Genomic DNA, 14,547 nt, shown 5'->3' on the forward strand with positions numbered 1-14,547 from the left:
CCACTTCTCCTCTGTCGTGACGTCACGGTGTCACGTGATTTCATGGTCACCGCCGCGCCTGAGGAGCTGGGTTGAGCCCTCGTAATATGCTTCGCATAAAATAAATTAAAAGACATGCGCTGATAATAAAGATTATCAATACTTTTGCATTATATTTTAAAAGTTTGCTATGTTCATAAAATATTTATTCGAAAACAGCGCATACAGCCATATTCACTTTGAAGGTAGCGTTATGTGGTGTGGGCGAGCCCATTTACGTATAAGTGGCTCCATGCGCAGTGGAACGGATAGTACGCCTGTATGAAACATAGTGCATGAACATGCGAAAGTATAAAAACAACGATGCCTCAAGAAGAAAGAGAAAAAATAAGCAGTAACATGTGCGCTTACAAGATCACACGTAGGAAGTGTATTATATGCTTTAGCCTACTGCATATTTCATTGTTTTTATTGTTCCCATCTATTCTTCACTAAAAATTATGCATTGGCCTAATGTAGCTCTTACTGCAGAATGGTTTATTCACTGAATGACTAGGCGACGTGGTAGGGATTCAATGTATGAGAAGGCACATGTGCAAACAGGGACGTATGCAGAACGAGGACAACAAAGAACAATGGCATTTCTGATGGTCCACCACGTTATTCTTGCAATCCTGCCCTTACGCCCCATGAATGCACTCACGCGACATATCCTCACTGCACGACATTTTAGCACAAAAGCTTGTCATTAGCTGGATGAAATAAACCATCTGCTTTGTTCGAGGCTCCAACATGGGATCTTGGAAATAAATTAGCAAAGAAAGCAGCATGGCTGTATATTTATGTTGATGATCCGCTCGAATACTAGTATGCTACAAAATGTTAATTTAGGGGCAGATGTGAATTGTTACAACTGTCCTCATATTAGTAAGGTATTCTCTTAAAATTATAGATTGATTTCCTTTGCGCAATGGTATTGATTATCGCCGAAAACATCAAGCTTTACTCGGATAGGGGAATTTCATCCGACTTCCATCTGTGCTAATTCAATGTGACGGTGAAAGACGTCTGCTGGCTGGCAGACGCCAAAAGAATCCGCACGCCTGTCTATGCGTTGCAAAAGCATTTAAATTGCCGGAAATGCTTGCGGATGTTTATCCATTTTAATGGAATGCCGCAATGGGCTAATAACTAACTCAACGAAAATGACACGCTACACCCTTCAACGAGAGGAACAGAAGTTTCCAATAAAGATGTACTAACGCGTTCTTCTTGTAAATGTCTCAGAGCACGAGCCAGTGTTATCTGCCGCAGCTTCTCATTCAAGTCATGAAAGGAGCAGGCACGAAGCCGGACAAAGGCGAGAGCACAATGATACCTTTCACGAACACGCACGGACTTGGGTTATTTCTGTGCTCGACAGCTGCTTTATGTAGATTCTCCTTTGCCACGCTTTCAACAGCACTTGCTATATTATTCCAAATGAGTATTTTGTTAAAATTTCTGAACTTTGTAAGATAAGGCGGAACCTTCTTATGTTCCAACGAGAGCAATGTATGCGCGTGGAGACTGCGAAACAATTGCGGCTCCATCGGCGGCAGCGACGAGAAAGTGGCTGGCGTGCTCGGAGGAAAAACTAATAAACGGAGAAGCGACACCTCACAATCTTGGAACGTAGTCAAAAAAATTTTTAAAAAGTAACAATGAGAAGAAAAGCGCCGCACCTCAGGATGCAAGCAGTGTCCCCCCTCGCACCCCCCCCTTCCATTTCTTAAAGGGGGGGGGGGAGGGGCGTAACGGTGCGAGATTAGACGTTTGTGTAATACTCTGCTCGCATGTTGCAGTTCATGTTCATGTTTCACGCTCATCGTTCGCTCATTTCATATCTTCCTAATATCCTATTTTAAGCACGAATGCGCCCACCTTGTTTTCTTTTGCACTGAAATTTGGTTGACTCCCCTCCTCTCTTTTCTAACCCCGGGGCCAGGTGGGCCCATCCAGGAGATTGTATTGCTAATTGTGCAATGCGGTTAATTTTGCCTGCCGTATATTGGAGCGAATTGCGTCCGCACCGCTGATTTTATCTTTTGTAAGAGTAAACCCCACTTCTTGTGGACAAAACCGCAGTGGCCTCCAGGAGAACCATTGGTTCGATTGCACGATGGCTACTTTGTCCAAGCGCACTCGCCCGATTTGCCAAAAATGTACCTTACGTCGACTTCGCCTCATCCTGTATATGTCCGCGGCAGTGCACCCTTTACCCGGGTATAGTGCAATGTGGCAAATTTTCGACTACATTGGCGCTAATTACGCCCCTCCCGTAACATTTGTATATCCTGCGATTAATCCTTGCTTCCGGTGAGCGCAGTCGAAGCCACCTTTCAGGCACAATTTATTTGCGCGAGCCCTGCCTTGTCCGAGCGAACTGTCCCCATTCAAACAAACGTTGGCCGTAGGGCTTCTTTGGCTCAACCTATCGTTCTGAATGGCGGCGTGCCCTTTCCCGGTGTTTAATTCAATCGGTTAATTTTCGACTAATTACGCGATTATTAAACCCATACTGTTACTTTTCCGTACTCTTCGACTAACACTTGCTTTTTCCCTTCTTGAGGCCTTCAATTTGATAACCAGCTCTTGCGACTTGCTAAGGCTTTCTGTAGGCGCGAAAGGTTTATTATTCGCAGGAGGTCTCGAGATACCCTGATCCCGGATACCCCATACCTTTCTGAAGACAGTTTAAAAGACCGTGTCTTCACAAGTTCCGCAGGGATATTATTGAGCGCTGCGTATCGTAGGCCATCTCTGTGTGCCGAAAATATTGCCTCAAAAGGGGCGAGATCCCAGAGAGTTTATTGTAAGCTCGAATATTCCGCCCTGAACAGTCTACTGAAAGAACACGTTCATCATATGGCATATTGTCTCTAAAGTGTGACAGACACAGCTGTCAATACTTTTTTTTTCAATTCAATCTTTCGAAATCATAGGTGAGTGTAGATGGTACCAGAATATTTTTCAGTCGTGTTCGAACAGAACCCGGATGAGAACTTTCTTGAGAAACCATAGCGAATCGGTTCGATCGAAAGTTCGAAAGAGTGTTATTGTTCAAATCGTGAGATATGAAATGCAATTCATCACTTGTGCGATTGTGAGGATATTGTGAAATGGTGTCAAGGGTTAAACTACGAGCGGTGTCCCGTTCAGAAGCATTCCCGCGACGCGGGGGGAAATCAAGGTAGTTTAGAGATGTGAAGCGATATTGTTGAATCAAAGCCGATAGTACCTGACCCCTATGCGAGATCTATGGGCTGTATGCGACAAGGCTACTGTAGCATGGCTGCGCATCTTGAATGCTCAGACAGACTTTGCGCACGGTCCCCTGCCTATATAATCCAATGCTTGAATAAAGCGTGCTTTATTCTTGTTGTGACCATCATGCTGTTGCGTAGCCGTTGCTAGTTACAATTTGGACATTTTCTGCGGTTTTCGTTACTCAGAAAGCTTTTTGCTGAATTATGATCTCTCAGGCTTCTTTATTGCTGGATCTCCTTGTGTTTGGACTATGCTCCCTTTCTCGCCGATGTTATCCACAATACCTGCGAAACACAGAACCACTACAAAACGTTTTGAGATGCCTATAAAAGGTTACAGATGTACGCCTTGGTGTATGGTAAGACTGAAATTAAAATTTCTTCTGTAGGTAACCTAACCACCTGAAATACTGCACAGAGAAAATATGCTTGTGTAACGGCCCACTACTGGTGTCACCAGGGTTTAGTTAGGTAAATGGATTCAGAACGTCGAACTCGAGAACTTGTTGCGACGCTTTCATCTGAAAGCGCATAAAATGACGATCAGCATCTTATAAGAACGACAACCATCGGCGTTAACGAACGAAATAATCGACGGACCGAGCAATCACGCAAGGTGCAACATAATAAACTGGCTTCAACGCACCGGAACTTCAGCAATCAAGGGTGCATTATCGATTCGACACAAGGTGTGCACACGACCTCGCGCCGCAGGGGCAGACAGCAGGACCGAAACGCCGGTGTCACGCTGTAAGTTACTGCAGCGGTGTGACAGCCGCGCTGTGATCACCTGGGCTATCTTCAAGTTGCCAGGCTCTCAATTTGTACGGCATCTCATTCCTTGATGCAAATGCTGGAAGTTCGACAAAAAAAGAAAAGAAAAAGAAAGGGTTGCTGCTGTATTCAATGCATGGTCGGGGGTTCGGTTAGCGCTTTGTGTCCCAGTGGCAACAAATTTTGCCACAAGGTAAAATAATGCAGCGAATATTGCGTGCGACGCCGATCTTTGAAATCCCATTTTTTTTCCCAGCACTTCGACCTTTCCAAGTATACCTAATAGGTAGCACCGTGTTGTGTCCTGACGAGCAGTGCAGCGACAGAAATGTGGGTGTCCTCCTCCGAATCCTCGCATCGCATTTCTACCTGACCTATCTCCCAGCTTTGTCATCAAGCGTTTGAGTTTTGTTAATCCTGCGTGACGTTTTTCACACAGAGGAGCTATGCACACAACAATCATTTTTATGCAATTTACAGGAAAGAGGCAAGAAGAATTTCTGTGGACAGGAATTGTGTTGGCGAAACGGTGTTCACACATATGAAAACCATTGACTAAAAAGCATGACCAGTAACTTGTATTATACGCTCACATCGACCACATATACCAAGCTACAAAAGGATAAAATTGTTTAGATATGTGCGTTCGCATCCCATTTCGGCTGAAGAGCGGCAATACGCAGTCCAAGGAAGTAGAGGACGGTAAGAGATATGGGCGTGTGATCATAATACTGTAAACATGCCGCCGGAGTTGCGGTAGGCTATAAACTAAACAAACGAAGAACAAGGAACTCGGAGGCGGCGCAGCCAGCAATCGGCGAGAATGAGTCCCAGCTTGCTCCTCGATACGTCTTTGTAGTTCCGTCATTGAACTCTCTCGATGAAGCACTGGTCAACAAGTACATTCGAAGACACTCTACAGATTACTTCTAGCGTGAGCGCGAACTGACTGTGCGTCGAAGCGGTTCTACAGAAAGAAGGAGAGCACTCAAGACACGTGAGCGATCTGACAGCGAGAGCGCCCTCACCACACGCCAACCGAAAACGACAACAAAGCGGTGCAGTCAAAGCGAATGATCGAAACCAGAAATAAACCCACGACGCGATATCAAGACTCAGGATATAGTAAGTCAAAATCATATACGAAATAATTGTTTCAGAGCAAGAACCGAGCACGTGTTTGACGCGCTGCTGTCTAGAACGACTTAACTGCGAAGACGTGCACATACCTTCGTATCGAGGAGAGAACGTGCACATCGATGACAGCGCGACGAACGGCAGGCTCCCGCGTCACTTTTCGGTCGTCCGTTGGAAACGCGAACACTCGAGCATTCGGTCTCTTGTCGTAGTCGCCGCGACATTGTGGTACGTGGAACCGCCCCACTGCGAGAGTTGTAGGCGCACACTAACCTCGAACACTCGGATAGCAAAACACTCTACATCCTGACGCAGCAGTTCACTGACGGAGAAAGAAAGCGCGTCCTCCCCGGTCGCCAACAGAAATGCCAGCACGCTGCACCAGGGGCTCGTCAGGCTTAGCAATCCTGGCCTCTCGAACGGCGTGGCCATGCCTGGAGGACACGACCGAGCGACAGGAGGTGTCGGCCAACACAGAATGACGTCATGAGCCATGGCAGTAGGGGTGTCAGGGTCGGAATGTATTCTAGAGGGCGCTGTGTCTGAATGGGGACGAACTTTTCTAAAAGATTTCGATAGGGCGAGCCCTGTCAAGCAAAGAGTTTTGTACAATAAGTACAAGAACTGAACTGAATTCTGGGATTTTACGTGTAAAAGCCACAATATTAAATTACAGGAAGGAATTCTGGCGCTAGTTTCCATAGAAACAGGGCTGTTCACCCAGAGATACTTGACATTGTGGAATCCTGCCGTATTGTCGAATTCGTGTTCTGGTCAGCTCTTATTGGCCCTGAGCCCTTCTGATGCTTGTCTGCTTGACCCTCAGAATGCAATCATTAAAGAATGTAAAAATACGGTGAATTTTGACAAGAATGTAAATAACTGTAAACCAGAAAGCTGTTTAGTGCTAGGATTTCCCCAAATTTCTTCCTTATAGCTTCGAAAGGCTTTGTGACTTCAAGAGCTAATAAATTCCACGAAATATTGGCTACAGTTGAATAAACATAAATAAAATTGAGCCACAAAAGCACTGGATCAGAAGACCTCTACCGTAGAAGCCCCACACTGCAACCATTATACGCCTGAGACGCAGGCGTATGGTGGGAGAATAAAACATCAGGAATTTCCTTGGGGTAACACGGTCCCGTGTTTTTTTTTTCGTATTTCGCGAGCTTTCTTTGCAACCCGGCAAAAAACGACTGGTACTGCGCTATTAGAAAGGCTATGATACCATTCCGTCCTCTTTCACTTTTTTCTCGTTCTAATTTTATCACCACTCTTCTTTCCTTCTTTACTTCCCCTTTCCCTTCCCCTAGTGCAGGGTAGCAAACCGGAGGTTTTAACTCGGGTTAACCTCCCTGGCTTTCTCTCATTTGCATCTCTCTGCATCTCTCTGCCACTACACCTATATTTGTACTGGGGATTATGTTCCTTCGCGTAAATGAACGAAACTTATCGAAAATTCTTTCTAAAAAGATTTCTTCCCTTGTTTTGTAGAAAGCTTCTCTTGCTTAAACTTTGTACTGCAAACTCGCGACGCTCTAGACTGAAGTGGTAGAAACCCGTACTTTTACCCAAGCCACCTATCTTACGGCCTTTCAGCGGGTTCTACAACATTTGGAGAAAGATGAAAATTGACATCCACCTTTAACACGAAGCTGACAGGAAACCAAATAGTTTTCTTTGCAGTTTCGTTCCCTTTTCTGAAACGTTCTTCACTTTATGTGCTTTCGCGGAATTGAGTTGTCGTCTTCTGCGTCTTGAAGCTTCGTGTTGCCCATTATTTCAGCCTCCTCTCGCAATCTGCAAGTTTACTGCTTTGCTGAGATGGTAGAGCGACCAACGCGGAAAGGCGTTGGTCGCGGTTGCGTTCTCGAAACCAGGGCAAATTTTCCTTCATCTTTAAAGGGACCCTGAAACGATTTTGGCGATTTTCTGCAAACGTGCTGAGTCGTTAGAGTAGGTCCTTCTGATCATTAATTGACACATCTAAGTGCTCTGCGTAAAGCGTGTAAATTATTATAGGGTTTTAAAAATGCACATCGCTGTCGATCGCAGCGCACTGCACGGCGGAATTTTAAGCCGCCCCTACCCATATGATGCAAATAACCCATATGACGTCACATGGGCGAGCTATCTGATTGGCTGACCAGGGCGCGTGGTAGATAATTTTTCCAACATTATGGTGAACAAATGATGCTCGTAATAGTTGGAATGTTAGTTACTTTATTTTTGTAAAAAGAAAATAACTTAAAGAGAATACACAGGAATAGCTTTTTAGTACACTTGAGCACTTCCGGCACACAGCAAGTGTCGTCTGCTTGTGTTATAACGTGCGCAGTCTTTGACGAGAGCTCCGCCTTCAGTGTCGATCAGTCTTTTCGTGAGCACGATGAATCACCCTTGTTGCGTTGTGGGCTGCAGACGTAGCGACTGGAAAGATGTGAAGTTGCGAAATCGTGTCCCTCTGCAAGGCAGCATACGAGCGAACTGGCTGCTGCGCATCGGACTGCGGCTATCCGATAGGCGCCAGGATTTGCGCGTTTGTGGCCGTCACTTTACAGCGGAAGATTACTAACGCAATAGCGTTTCGCAAGTCCGGTATTAGGGCAAACACAAGCGCAAGGGGACAGGGTCTGGCCGCTTGACTGTGCCGGGATGAGCCAGGAGATGAGCAGAAAGGTAAATGTGAATGGTCTGCACGGTGCAGCCACCTGGTGGCACAGAGCTCAACCATACACAGTAGCAGCAACGAAGTGCATTCTTCTTTGCTGCTGGTGTGTATTTTTCGCAGGAGTGTAATCATCAACACGTTGTTCTTATAAATGTTTAAAATGTTTTACACTTGGTTAGAGCAATATTAGCGCTTCGTTTGACTGGTTAAGCGCTGCGCCAACAAGTGTCTGGACCGTGCAGACCGATCAGGCTGCTCACGTACGTCTACGCTGAAGTTCCTTCATCAGCTTGAGTTTATGCCTCCAGTCATTTGCCGAAATGACCAGCTTGCCTATGGTTACCCGAATACCGGCCACCTTCGGCGCTACGACAGAATGCTCGCAACGCACGCTGCTTCGATGGCTCTCGGTCGACGGCCAAGCGGCCAGCGGAGAGGTCTCGCGTGGGAGGAGGCGTGCTCCAACAACCGGAAGTGGACGATGTGACGTCGCATCGTGACGCAGGACCAGTGAAGGCGGAGCTTAGCGCCGCTCGCTCGGCGAGCGAGTTGAGGAGGAAAGGCATGGCTAGGGAGGAGGGTAACTTCTAATCGCTTGTAACTCCATTAATACGTAACGCTTCACCTAAATTGTGGTGCGAATGTTCTACTTAAGCTGTACCCTATGCGCCTACAAAATTTGTCCGAACCGTTTCAGGGGCCCTTTAAGGTTTCTTTGAGAGAAAGTCTCGCGGATGTTTCAATATTTTTAACATGCAGTTTTGCGCTACAGTCCCTACAGTGCCAATTTTCTCCCTTTGATGAAACATCCTGCTCTGTGCGGGTTTCCGCAGGACGGCCTTGCCATTTGGCGACGTCTGATATCCAAAAGCTTCCCAATCTTAGTGTATCTACAGCTCGCTTCATTCAGACGCACTCGACCGGTAAAATTGACGTTTACAATCTGTTCTGAGTTTCGCCATAAGCTGATGTATTGCCTTGTTACATCGAAAACCACATAATGGGAAAGGACGACTTACGAAAAAAAAAGATTACTCTATACATTCTTGTTCTTGAGTTGCATTATTCGGCAAGGATTTGACGCTGGTCAAGTTTACTATACTGGAGCAATTTGGAAAAGGCAAACGATGAAACATCATAGTCGTTTTGCAAGCCACTACGATGTACAGGCTCGAGCCATGGTTGGGCTGGCACATGAACTGCGTATTTATCCTCGGCCGAACGCTTGTCACTTGCTCCGCCCGTTTCCATGCCTTCGATAAGGAGCTCCTCAATTGTTTCTATAGCGTAATTTCTCATATCCCAGCCGGTTTATATTTCTTTGTTGGAGGCCTTATCAATTCATTGTGCAACTGTTTTAGTCTTTATCTCCCAGCACATCTAATTATCATTTCAGACGACCCCATATTGGTTACGTTCACAGAAACATTATTTTTTCATCGGCTAGCTAGCATCACCCCAGCTTCCCACAGATAAGTGCGCAGACAGCCCGTGGCACTCGTTCATGTGGCCTGCGAGTGGTGAACGCCGTAAAGCCCGGAATACATGGAGCGTTTTTGAGGCGCCTCGAGGCGCCGATTTGACGCCCGGCGTCGCGAAAAACGCCCGCCGCCGCCGATCAGGACCGGCTAGATTTTGACGCGGCGCGCACGCGTCTGACGCTACCGGAAGTGCCCGTCGGAGTCACTTCCGTCTGTTTTCGGCGGGAGCCGCCAGCCGTCTCACCGTTCCTTGCCGTCCTTTGAACACTTCGCGCGCATGCGCTGAAACTCTGCGCAATCCGCACACCCGGCGCGCTATTCTGGACATTCCGCCATTTTCTTCGATGCGTGACGTAGGAGCGACGCAAACAAAATGGCGCTGGTGGCCCAGTTTTGCTTACGTAACGTGACGCCAACTTGACGTTTCGCCTAAGAAACTGAAATGAAGGCACTCAATGTAGCGTTATCGGTAAAGCAAAACAGTTTTGCTCCGCAGTAAAAATAAAGCAGCTATCTCAAAGCGTATGATTATTCTGTCGAAAACGCTTCTCGCTTCCGTGGTCTGCTGCGTACAAGCCGTCGTCTGCTTCAGTAGCTCGGATGCGTGTCCCTGGAAAATGGAATGAGTCATCGCATGTTGGAGCCAACGCGCTTGTTTTCTTTCTTGAGACAACATACGCGACCTACCAGTGGTGATGCGCGCACGTTCTAGGCCACGTTATCGCTATTTCGTGAAATGCAAGTGACTCAGCCCGACTCGGCTGGCTGAGAAACGGCCGAATATCACCGATAGCATTGCGCGCGCCAGAGATATCCACTAGAGCGACGCAAGCGCCGGCGCTGCCATCTCTTGTTCATTTCACTGGTTACACGCACCGCGGGAGGAAACTCCAAGGCGCCGCCTTGCGTACATTTCTTTTTATAACTTAGAAAGAGGCCGTTGTCATAACTTTTGATTGTGCGAAAAGGCATTAATCTCGATTACAATACAAATGCAGCAGTGAAAAGTGGACAACATTGCTGAAAGTTTGCTATATTCAACCAATATTATTTCGTATAAACGCGTTCTCTTAAAAAACGATGGCCCAAAACACAAATGCCAGCACCAACCGAGAGCGATGCAAATACTATGAGCACGCGTTATGAACAAAAGATTTTCGTGGTGCCAAACGACGGGGAAAATGTGGCGATACGCATTCCTCTCGGCTGCCATTGCATATGGCTGCCCATTAGCATGATTCGCGCGGCTCGTCGCAGCAAAAATTATGGCGGAAAATCTCAGCAATGGCGGCCCTGCGCAACGTCACGCATCGTCAAAATGACGTTTACGAAACAGCCCTTCCTGTGACGCTCCTCATGAGATATTCCTTCAGCCAATCAGCAAGCTGGCATGGCGCATATCTTGAATCGCCACCACATATTCGCGCAATTGCAGATGCATTGCACTGGCTTCTGCACGCTACCGCTCACATTCTTTTTGAAGCGCTAACATCACAATATATCTGCCAAGGACCAAAAAAATGTATTAGTCCATAACATTTGCAGCTCCACGTCACGTTTCGTCATCTTGATGAAAACGCAAAATTGCATTTTGCAATACTTCCGCTTCCCGGCACAAATTTCAAAACACGTGACCTTTCGACAGCCAATCAGAGAGTAAACATGGCGGCTAATGGCGGCCGTGCATCCGCCATGCGTGTCCAGAATAGAGCCCTAGAGCCCCCGTTTCAGTAGCACAAGGTCGCCAGGCGAAACATTTCCGGCCAACTCTCTCCGCTGAACATCCACAATAATATCGATACAACACTAAACATACGTGGTAAAGTGTATAGACATATTAGTGGGGTATTTATTGCATAATTTATTAATTACAACACAAGCAAACAACATGTAAGCATTGTTCGTTCATTTAGTGGTAGCCAAAACATTTTTGCCTTGTCTGGCCACACTACGGCGGCGTTCGCCACTCGTACGCCTCATGTAGCCTGGCCGGCGTCCCGCCAGCGCGGTTTTTTTTTTGTCGCGCGATAATCGCAGGAGAAAAACGCCCCATTAAGGGCATCGAACCCTCTAGGAGGCGCTGACACAACCCGTGTTATCTCAGTGTTTCTAAGCACTGCTGGAAAACACCGAAAGGGTGCCAGGCCGGGAGAGCCGCATTAGTGAGCTCTGCACTTAATAGATATATGGTGTCAATGCTAGCGGCGCACTTACGTCCCTTCGAGTGATTTTGACAATAGATTAAAAGGCATGCGCTAACAAAGAAGCTTGTCCGTAATGCTGCATGACATCTTCAAAGTTTGCTATGTTAATAAAATATTTATTCCAAAACAGCGCATGTGGCCGTAATAACTTCGAAGGTTGCGTAATGTGGCGTGGGCAAGCCGCTCTGTTCTTAAGTGGCTCCATTGACGTCTCTGTGCGTTGATTAGGTAGTGAATTAGCAAAGTGCAAGAAAATGCGAACGTAGACGAATAATGATGCTTCAAAAAAGAAAAAACATCTTGGCTTACTAGAACACAAGCATAAAGTAAAATATATGCTTTAGCCTACTGTACATTTCATTGATTTTTATTGTTCCGATTCATTCCTCACTACATATTATGCATTGGCTTAAGGTAGCTCAAAATAAAGAAATATTTGTACACTGGGCGACGTGGTGGCGGTTGAATGTATGTAAAAGCACGTGGCAAACAGGGACGTATGTAGAACGAGTTCAACAAAGTACGACGGCGTTTGCGATTGCCCACCGCGTTATTCTGGCAATCCTGCCTTTACGCACCGTGAATGCACGTATATCACATCTCATTCCGCACAAATGCGTGCCATCAGCTCGCTCGAATAAACCAGCTGCTTCATTCAAGCCTCCAACACGTGATCTCGGAAATAAATTTTGCCGAACGAAGCAGCATGGCTGTATATTTGTGCTTGATGATCGGCTATAATAGTAGTATGCTACAAAAAGTTAATTTACGGATAGCTGCGAATTATCACAATTCTCCTCATATTAGTAAGCTGTACTTTCAAAAAGCGAGATGGATTTCCTTTGCACTAGGGTATTGATCGCCACCGAAGAAATCAAGCTTCACTCGGATAGCGGAATTTCTTCCGACTTTCAGCTCTGTTAATTCAATTTGAATTCAACTTTCAATTCAATTAATTCAACTCGAAACTATCGCCATGAGAGAAAGACGTCTGCTTGCGGGCAAACGCGAAAAGCATCCGCAAGCCCGTCTATGCTTTGCAATAGCATTTAAACTGCCGCAATTGCTTGCGGATGTTTATTAATTTTTATTCAATCCAGCAATGGGCTAACGACTAAATCAAAGAAAATGACACACCGCACTCTTCAACGAGAGGAACGGAAGGTTCCAATAAAAGTGAACTCACGCGTTTCTCTTGTAAGTGCCTCAAAGCACGACCCAGTTCCATCTGCCGCAACTCTTCACTCAAGTCACGATGAAGGAAGCGGGGACGAAGCCGGACAGGGCAAGAGCGCATTGTGACCTTTCACGAGCACGCACGGACTAGGCTTGTTTTTGTGCTCGACTGCCACTTAATGTTTCCAACTTGAAACGCTTTCAACAGCACACACTCTGTTGTTTTTAGTGGGCAGTTGGTTAACGTTTCGTAGTTTTAATCAGTCAGGCACAACCTTCTTTTTTGCTTTAAAAGAGAGGAGCGTTTTCCGCGGCAGTGAGAAACAATCCGTCTTTTTTTTTTACTTTTCCGCTGCTGCCTTCTGCCGAATGCCTCTGGAAACGTGTTGAAAGAGTGCCGGGACTTTCACCAGTTGATTTGTGAACCGGCATCCTGTAGATGACGAGTGATGAATATAAGTGGCTCCTCCGGGGATGTATGTCGTTCCTAGAAGCCATGTAGTACTCACCGACTGCTTTTTGAGCAGGCCCGAAAGCTTTCCGGCGTTAAGAGGAAGCGTTACCTCGGCCACAACTCCAACGCGGCCTATTCAAGTACATGTAAAACGCAGATACGATTTCGCGAGGTAACCCCTGGACGGATTTTATTAAAGTTGGTTGCACTTGAGAGAAAAAGTTCAATTCTAGTGACTAATGGGAGCAGAACTTCGATTTATGTCCTGAACTTTTTTAAGAGGATTTTCGAAAAATTACAGTTCGGGGTGGCCTTTCGATCTGCTTTGTTATGTCGGACGGTTTCTCTGAGGTCTCTTGTTAAACGGTTTAGCAGACTGCATGTGGTTCAAGTATTTCCACTTGCGCTCGTAACCGCAAGATATTACAGAATTCTCCGCACAATTATTAAGATCGTTTGGTTCGTTTGAACGAGAAATGCTTGCAAAAAATTGTCTAAGCAATAGCCATAATACCAGCATACGAACCAAACCACAATGCCATCACCAGCATCTAGCCAAAGCCACATTTTGAAGGGTAACGGAGGTAACAATCCCTAACAAGAAGTCCCAGCAGACGTAAAACTTCCCCACACAGAAATACCCACACTTCGCTCTTGGAATTTTTTTTTCGAAGGGACTAACGGGAGGAAGAAGCTCTCGTGACGAACGCGCTGAGCCGGCCTCTGGGATTTTTCTACCTATTCGCTGCCCTCGACGAACCAGTGGCTCGGTATGTATTGCAGTACGTGGGAATCTGCAAAGCCAAGATGCCGCGCCATCGGAAGATACCTGTCGAAACAGAAGAGAGAAAAACGCAAGCGCTCCTACGGCTGCGTGCTTTCTTCTGGCAAATTAGAGTACAGTTGCGCGTTAATCCAACGATTACGCTCCAGCCATGACAAGATGACGGCCGCAGCTCGCGAGGTTAGTCTCGCGAGGAGGCTTAAAATGAAATTCCTTGCCGTCTTGTCCCACTGCGCGACTCGCGTCGTGTGAGCCAAGAGCCGAAGTACCTCGACAAACGTTGGTGGTTCGTGACGAAAGAGGGTGGCCCAACGCGGATCCGTGGCGCACCGAGTCTACTCGTGAATAAAACGAGCGTGTCCTACGTTGCAGGGCGGCCGCGGGAACTAGATGGGGCCCGTCGTAATTGCGTGCGGAATACGATACGAGTAAAATACGGATGAAGTGAAGAATAAGCATGACGCAATTAATCTTCCACTCCACCGTGCGAAAATGTACAGCGGAGCTATTGCTTACGTTACACAAGCACCACCACCAAAACAAAGCGTACCGCTGTCCAGATCAATGCAGCGTCAA

The 14,547-nt window shown here is 46.6% G+C and overlaps 1 protein-coding gene across 1 annotated transcript in view; it reads right to left on the reverse strand.

Moving 5' to 3' along the window:
• The window catches only part of LOC139048938 (protein NLRC3-like), a 462,676-nt gene extending 448,729 nt beyond the window's left edge, over positions 1 to 13,947 (reverse strand). Inside the window, exon 1 of the mRNA XM_070523924.1 lies at positions 13,926 to 13,947. The gene's annotated coding sequence lies outside the window, so the exon portion shown is untranslated. The remainder of the gene's footprint in view (positions 1 to 13,925) is intronic.
• Between the last annotated feature and the right edge of the window lie 600 nt (positions 13,948 to 14,547).

The sequence above is a fragment of the Dermacentor albipictus genome, chromosome 8, assembly GCF_038994185.2.
Source record: "Dermacentor albipictus isolate Rhodes 1998 colony chromosome 8, USDA_Dalb.pri_finalv2, whole genome shotgun sequence".
Classification (NCBI taxonomy): domain Eukaryota; kingdom Metazoa; phylum Arthropoda; class Arachnida; order Ixodida; family Ixodidae; genus Dermacentor; species Dermacentor albipictus.